Genomic DNA, 8,482 nt, shown 5'->3' with positions numbered 1-8,482 from the left:
GAGGCTGCGGTGGCCAGGAGCAGCCACTGCATTCCAGTATGGGCGACCGAGTGAGACTCCAACTCAAAAAAAAAAAAAAAAAAAGACAAAGTCTCACCACTTTGTCACCCAAGCTGAAGTGCAGTGATTTGATGAAGTCTGACTTGCAGCCTTGAACTCTTGGGTTTAAATGATCCTCATACCTCAGCTTCTCAAATAGCTAGAACTGCAGGCAAGTGCCACCACACTTGGTTAGTTTAGTTTTGTTTTTTAATTGTATAGAGACAATGTCTTACTGTGTTGTCCAGGCTGATCTTTAACTCCTGGTTTCAAGTGATCCTCCTGCTTCGACTTCCCAGAGTCCTGGGATTACAAAAGAGAGCCACCGTGATCAACCTGCAAAATGTACTTTTAATTCCAGCTTTTCCTCTCCCACATTTCTTCCCTCCCTAGAGGGTAGTATGTATAGATATGTTCTAACTATAACTTGGTATTCCACAGTGATGTATCAAATCTTTGCTAGAGGCTAAGTCTGTCCTTTTTGGGATATAATGCATATTCCCTGGCCAAGTTATGGTATTATCAATATCAATCTTTTATTCATAACCCAAAACATGTTTTAGGTAGTAGTTCTTATTGGTTTTACCCAAAAATGGTGCTTTGTTGACTTTTGTTACGAAACATTCATTCACATACACACATCACTATGAAATTGCAATTGTGGAATTTAATACTGTTATCAGATTTGCCACTCCATCTAAATGATGTTTCTGATATAGTCTATTAGAAGTCTGCCATACTCATAACACAGGATAGTTACTTCCTCAGTGCTCCTCTCTGTCCACGTGAATGCATCTCAAAGTCTCTGCATGAAATCTAATTTTCTCCAGAGTTAAGCTTTCAAAAGATATAAATGCTTAGCAGAGTACATATCACAAAGTAATTTTTCAAGAACAGTAGTTACTTAAAAATTCAGTTCCTGAAATATTAGGATACATATCTGAGGGGAAGTTCACAGTGGCTACTTGATGTTTGGTTCTTGATGTAACTAAAGCATCATACTCACTGTTCGTAAAGAACGCCTAAGGAGCTCCAGCATGTGCCATTAGTTAGTAAAAGATGGGCCAAGAGATGTTCTGCTTTCTTCCTTAAATTACATTCTGGTGATAATTGGTGTTTATGTGCTGTACTCTTCACCCACATTGTTTCACTTACTTCTCATTATTATCACTGTGCAGCTGAAGAATGGTAGGGCCTATAGCCTTGCTGCATGGTGGAGCCAGGATTCACACTGAGCTCCATCTGATTCCAGAGTGAGGCCAATGCCACAATGCTGCCTCCCATGACAGAGGGCTGAGAGGGGATTTACCGCAGCAGATTCAGATGCTGCTATTCTCCTAGTGGAGTGGTGCCAGAAAACTAGAGACCATAAAAATAGTCTTTAGATGAGAAATAAACCATTTTTCTCTTTTTTACTTTCTCACAGAAATAGACTTTTCTAAAGTGAATCTGTAAGGGAAAGGATCTGTGTATGATGAGTTTTTCTATTTTTAGCCTGTGACAAAATATCCTCTCCCTTTTTTAAATTTTTTTTTTTTTGAGTCAGAGTCACTTTGTTGCCCAGTCTAGAGTGCAATTATGGCTACTGCAGTCTTGACCTGCTGGGCTCAGGGGACCCTTCTGCATCAGCCTTCCAAGTAGCTGGAACTGCAGGCACACATCACCACACCTAACTATTTTTTAGTAGAGTCGAAGTCTTGCCATATTTCTCAGGCTGATCTCAAACATCTATGCTTAGGCAGTTGTCTTGTCTTAGCCTCCCAGAGTGCTAGGATTACAGGCGTGAGCCACTGTGCCCAGCCCTTTTATGATTTTTTACTGAAATATAACACACATATGGGAAAATATACATTATAGTTTGTTTACTGCCTCTATGATTTCAGAATTGCTGAGCTTTAACAAAGAGAATATACCTGTATAACCAACACCTAGAGGCCCTCATCATATTCTCAATCTCTTCCCCTCCAAAGGATGACATGTGTCCTGACTTCCTACACCATAGTTGTGTCGGGCTAGTTTTGAGTGTTAGCTGGTTGAAATCAGTGATGTTTATATTATATGTCTGACTTCTTTTACTCAATACTGTGTATGTGAGATGCATCCACATTGTTGTGAGTGATTGTATATTTGTTCCCTCTGTTTATGCTGAACAGTGTTTTACTCTGTGGCTGTACTACGATTAGTCCATTCTCCTGCTGATGAACATTTGATTAGTTTCTAGGTTTTAATTGTTACAAATAATTTGTGCTGCTGTGAACATACATGAACAAGTCTTTTGGTAGACATATATATACAGTTCTGTTGTATGCATCCCTAAGGTGTAGAATTGAGTATGTACGTACCTAAGAATGGGTTATAGGATATGCTTATGTTCACATTAGTAGATGCTGCCAAAATGTTTCAAAGTGGTGGTGACTGTTTACACTCTAGCAATATGTGAGACTTGCAGCAGCTCGAGATAATAATCATTTTTCAAATTGCCCCTTTTGTTGGGTTGTTTTAGAGTTTGAATATAAAATTAAATCATGTTACAGAGTAAAATTAAGAACAATAGTAAATTGAACTTGCTATTTTAAAGTTACAGTTCAGAAAAAAAAGATTTGAACAGGTAAATCCTGGTATACCATATTCTAAAGGTCAGTGAAAGGGGCCTTTCAAATAAAAGCAGGTGAAGTAGTCTGTAGTGTTTTGGGGTCAGAGTGGCTCTGATTTGCCCTAAGTGTAAATTAAGAACTGTGAGCAATGCCGGGCTCGGTGGCTCAGCCTGTAATCCTGCGCCTTTGGGAGACTGAGGTGAGTGGATTGCCTGAGCCTGTGGGTTCGAGACCCGCCTGGGCAGCAAGACCTCATCTCTACAATAAAAATCAAAAAATCAGCCGGGCGTGGTAGCGCATGCCTGTAATTCCGGCTACTCGGAAGGCTGAGGCGGAAGGATCACCAGAGCCCAGCAGGCGAGGCTGCGGTGGCCGGGAGCGGCCACTGCACTCCAGTCTGGGCGACAGAGTGAGACTCCAACTCAAAAAAAAAAAAAGAACTGTGAGCAGGTCCTTCCAACTGATTCTTAAATTCTAGAAAAGTTAACAAGCCACAGCATTTACATTAGGAACTGAGGATAATTGTCTGGGCTAGTTGTCTAACTTTGGTGTTTAGCCAGAATTTATCATATGTGAAGGCATGGGAATAATCAGCTTCTAAATGCCAGCAAGATTGGGGAAGTGGTAGGAAGAGGGTCTACATAGATTTATTACCACATTGATAATTTTTCTCTAGCATTTACATAAGTATTAGATAAGTTACGTGTAACTTTTATCTGCAAAACTGTCTATTAGTGATAGAGCCCATTAAAATACCAGCTCAGGCCGGGCTCAGTGGCTCAGCCTGTAATCCCAGCGCTTTGGGAGGCCGAGGTGAGTGGACTGCCTGAGCCCGCGGGTTCGAGACCCATCTGGGAAACTTGACGAGACCTCATCTATACAACAAATCAAAAATTAGCCGGGCATGATAGCGCGCGCCTGTAGTTCCAGCTACTTGGAAGGCTGAGGCGGAAGGATCACCGGAGCCCAGCAGGTCAAGGCTGGGTGGCCGGGAGTGGCCATTGCACTCCAGTCTGGGTGACAGAGTGAGACTCCAACTCCAAAAAAAAAAAAATTGCAGCTCAGTGTTGTGAATCTACTAGGCTATCAAACATGTATGGTCCTAGGTATCAGTAGCTAGTATAAGCTGGCACCTGTATATATTCCATTTTTAAACAATTGTTGTTAAGGGAGTAGTGTCTGCATGCCTCCTTCTCTCTTCCTTGGCTCTTATTATTTGGTCCTACTCTTAACTCACCTGGGAACTCCACCTTTTTATAGATTTTGTTTCTATCTCTGATGAAGTATCCTAAGTTGGTTTCTTATTACCAAACAAAAAAACAAAGGAAGTGTTTCTAGTAGGAGGTTTCTGATATACAGTTGGCAAACGGAAACTGGATGTTGGCCACATCTGTTCTTAGGCCACCTTTAGGTTTTGCTAATCTTTATAAAATACTTAGCACTGCATTTCATCCCTTTTCATTTAAACTGTAAAGTAAGTATCAAATAATTCCTAAGTTCTTCCAGTAAGACTGCCATTCCAAATGGCACAAGGAAAACAGTCATGATAGCGACCAATTCTTGAGCACATGTATGGTATCCCTTGACCACATCTGGGCCGTGGTATCCATGAAAGCATATGGGGAACCACAAAGGAGAATGGCCTAGGTATTGGCTGCTGCCTCCTGGGGTATTCTTGATTGTGCTGCTTACTTGAGTAGGAAGGGCACCTCTGACTGCTAGGGGTCTCTTTTAAGGTGAGATGGTCAGGATTCTGGGGACTTTGACTCATGTTTAAAGGAAGACTGCCTATTATTGATAAGTCAGAAGGAAATGACAAAAATCTAGTAAATAAGGGCAGTGATAAGCTCTGCCCTCCCTTGACATTCATAGTAAATGAGTCACTTGAGTATTCATGCCTTGTGGATTTTTTTTTAATATATATATTTTATTTTAAAGATGCTCAGTATAATTCAGGATCAGGTATACAAGTGGACATTGTACAGGCAAAGTTTGGGCCTCCCTTTGGTCCCCACTGTGCCTGGCTTGAGATCAGGTATCCTTACTGAAGCTGTGTTTCCCCCTCCTCATCCCTACCCATGTGGGATTCCACTGCTGCCAATCCCCTTCCCACAGTATTATGGTAAATGTTCAGGGTCCACTCATGAGTGATAACATGTGGTACTCTGTTCTTTGTTTTAGTGATAGATCATTGAGCATTATTGACTCCAAATCTATCCAAGTTGCTGCAAAGTCCATGTTTGTCCTTCTCTGTAGCTGTATAATGTTCCAGTGTTTCAAATTTTTTTATCAGTTTTTATTCAGTTTCAGTGGGCAGCACGGTTAGTTCCATGTTTCTGCTATTGTGAATAGACCTGCAGTAAACATGTGTGTGCAGGTAGCTTTTTTGTAGAATGTTTTGAGTTCCTCCAGGTATATTCCCCGTAGGAGGATTGCTGGGTCATATGGAAGATCAATTTCTAGTTCTTTTAGAAATCGCCAGACTGTGTTCCATAGAGGTTGAACTAGTTTGCATTCCCACCAGCAGTGTAGAAGCATTCTCTTTTCTCCACATCCTCACCAGCATCTGTTGTTATTTGTTTTATTGCCTCATGGATATTAAGTGAGCTGCTTGCATTGAGGAAACCTTGGTGTGTACTCTGTGTGTGAAAAGTAGAGGGAAAGAACATATTGACTTAAATATCCTCATGGTTTTCTCATTATTAATAAGTGTAAGAATTTTTGGAGATGCCTAGAAAATTAGAATAGGAATTGGTCTGATTCGATGAGAACTCAGACATGATAAGAAAATATTTTAATGGAAACACTAAACATAAAGACATTTCATCCATGGCGTAGGCATTTGGCCTTAAAAAAAAAAAAAAAAAAAGAGGCCAGGCTTGGTGGCTCAGCCTGTAATCCCAGCGCTTTGGGAGGCTGAGACGAGTGGATTGCCTGAGCCCGCGGGTTCGTGACCCACCCAGGCAACTTGGCGAGACCTCATCTCTACAATAAATCAAAAACTAGCCAGGCGTGCTAGCACGCGCCTGTGTTCCAGCTCCTTGGAAGGCTGAGGTGGAAGGATCGCCTGAGCCCAGCAGATTGAGGCTGCAGTGGCCAGAAGCGTGCCACTGCACTCCAGTCTGGGCAACAGAGTGAGACTCCAACTCAAAAAAAAGAAATAGAGGCAGGATCTTGCTACATTACCCAGGTTGGACTGCAGTGGCTATTCACTGGTGTGATCATAGGTCACTATAGCCTCAAACTCCTGAGGGCTCAAGCGATCCTCCTGCCTCAGCCTCCCAAGTAACTGGGACAACAAGCATGTGCCACCACAGCCAGCTATACTTGTTATTTTTTAAGACCCTCAGTTAGACTTATTTCTACAACCCTTCCCCGTGGGAAATACTACTTAAAGGAATACCACCAGTTGTCACTTCCTAACCCGCCCCTGCACTCAACCCCACACTGAAAAGGAAGAGGAATGGCTCACCAAATCAGCCAAGTGTTTGTCTGCGGTGCCTTTGGTCCTACTTGCATCATGTGATAACAAGGCTGCCATGCCACTTTCCGGAGTAGCAGGTTACCCTCACAAAGAGAACAGTGAAGGCCCAGTCTTTCACAAAGAGAGTCTGTCGCAGGGCACCCCCAGGAAGCTGCTGTGGGGAAGGATCAGTCTCTGAGGAGCCTGGGCTTCCCCTCACTTGGCCCTGATTATGTTATTTTCATTCTCCTGGGGACTCAGCCAGAGGATGTGCTGTGGACAGTTAAAAATGGATTGATGGACTGTGCTCAAGACTGGAAATTCACAGGTTTCCTTTCCTAAATTGATTTTCTTTTCTCACCTTCTTCTCTCATCCTAAAGAATAAAAATAAATTTCTTTACTAATGTTCCATTAGGTGTCATAGGTGTAACACTTTAGTAAAAGATCTAATAAACCTGAGAGAATGAGGGATTTTTCTACTAGTTAAAACTAATTTTAGCAAGCCTTTTCATTTTTCAGGCTTCAGATGCCTGCTGTTAAAAAGAAAAAAAAAAAAAAACTTGTATGTAGGTCAAACTCCCACCATTCTACACTTTGACGCTGCTGTTTTGAAGCCACCTCTCTCTCTCTCTCACCTTCCTTTTCGCCCTCTCTTCTGGGGAAGGAAATACCTGAATTTTTATTTTAATGGAAAAGGCATACAAACACACCCTTTATTTTGTTTGGTATATCCTGCTCCCATGTATTTCATGTCTGTGTGGGCCAGACTTATTAATGTTAGTGTAAGAGTTAATGGAAATGCCTTCAGATGCTGCCATTCATTTAAATGGTAAGGCCTGTAACAGACCACAAAACCCACAAGGATGTTTAGATTTTAAATGGACATGGATTTCATTATAAGAAATTGATCTTGTCTCCTCTCTAGTCCCCTTAAATTCTACACTTTCAAATTTGATCCTAGAAATCACCTCTTCCAAAGGGGAAAAATACACTCCTTAGTGCAGGAGGATGGGGGAAAGACAGATAAAGAAAAAGAGAATGAATTTGAGCGTCAGACAGACCTGAATTTGAATCTCTGCTCAGCCTCTTGTTCATTGTGAGGTTGTACCAAATTACATAGCCTGAGGCTGTTTCCTTATCTCAAAACTGGGTCCTTGACACATCTTCCTAACAACCTGAAGGATTCAGAGAGGTAAAATCACATTACCTGGCAAATGAAGACCCTTATTCAGTGGTGTTCTCATCTCCTTCCCTATCTGTTATCTAAATCCACTGTTTCTTGTACACCAGTACTGTAAGATGTATACTGTGTGACAGCAGTAAGGTCTGGACAGCACAGGGACATCATTTACTTTTTTTTTTTTTTCTTTTTTTTTTGAGTTGCAGTCTCACTCTGTCGCCCAGACTGGAGTACAGTGGCCGCTCCCGGCCACCGCAGCCTCAACCTGCTGGGCTCTGGCAATCCTTCCGCCTCAGCCTCCCCAGTAGCTGGAACTACAGGCGCGCACTACCATGCCCGGCTGATGTTTTATTTGTTGTAGAGATGAGGTCTCTCCTCAAGTTGCCCGGGCGGGTCTCGAACCCACGGGCTCAGACAATTCACTCACCTCGGCCTCCCAAAGTGCTGGGATTACAGACTGAGCCACCGAGCCCGGCCATCACTTTTAGAGTCCTTGCTTTCCTGAGAGGTTTGTCTTTGAAGGCCTCTATAATCAGAAGTAAATTATTTTTCCTCTGACCCTTTTTGCTGCCACCTCTCCCGAGGAGCCATTGTTCTCTCATATCCTGAGCATTCATATCCCAGTGTCTTTATGACCCTGTTTGTGAAAGTAGGATAAGCAAACTTTTACAGAAGCCTTCAGAATTTACAGTAAACAAAGGGAAAGTTTTTGTGTTTTTGTTTTCAGCTGCTGGGCTTCTAGCCTTGGAAAACCCTAAAGCTTATCTATCCTAGTTCTTTGTCATAAAGGTGCAGGGAAATAGGTAAAAAAAGCAGGTAGCTTTGGAAACAGTACTTCTAGACCTGAGAGCATCAGCCTATGGGCTTCATCCCATTGCATGATGAGTAGGCATCACCTCATGGGTCTGTGTCAATCAGCCATTGTTGCTCCTCTTTGCCACATTGTTTCTTTTCTTTTCTTTTTTTTTTGAGTTGGAGTCTCACTCTGTCGCCCAGACTGGAGTGCAGTGGCCGCTCCCGGCCACCGCAGCCTCGACCTGCTGGGCTCTGGCGATCCTTCCGCCTCAGCCTTCCAGGTAGCCGGAATTACAGGCGCGTGCTACCATGCCCAGCTGATTTTTTGATTTATTGTAGAGATGAGGTCGCGCTGCCCTGGCGGGTCTCGAACCCGCGGGCTCAGGCAATCCACTCACCTCAGCCTCCCA

The 8,482-nt window shown here is 42.8% G+C and overlaps 1 protein-coding gene across 2 annotated transcripts in view; it reads left to right on the top strand.

Annotated features, from left to right (window-relative positions):
* The window catches only part of SMARCC1 (SWI/SNF related, matrix associated, actin dependent regulator of chromatin subfamily c member 1), a 212,187-nt gene that overhangs the window by 188,687 nt on the left and 15,018 nt on the right, over positions 1-8,482 (top strand). The window lies entirely within an intron of this gene.

The sequence above is a fragment of the Carlito syrichta genome, unplaced genomic scaffold, assembly GCF_000164805.1.
Source record: "Carlito syrichta isolate Samal-C Ts95f unplaced genomic scaffold, Tarsius_syrichta-2.0.1 Scaffold314290, whole genome shotgun sequence".
NCBI lineage: Eukaryota > Metazoa > Chordata > Mammalia > Primates > Tarsiidae > Carlito > Carlito syrichta.
This window is presented reverse-complemented; position numbering and strand designations above follow the sequence as displayed.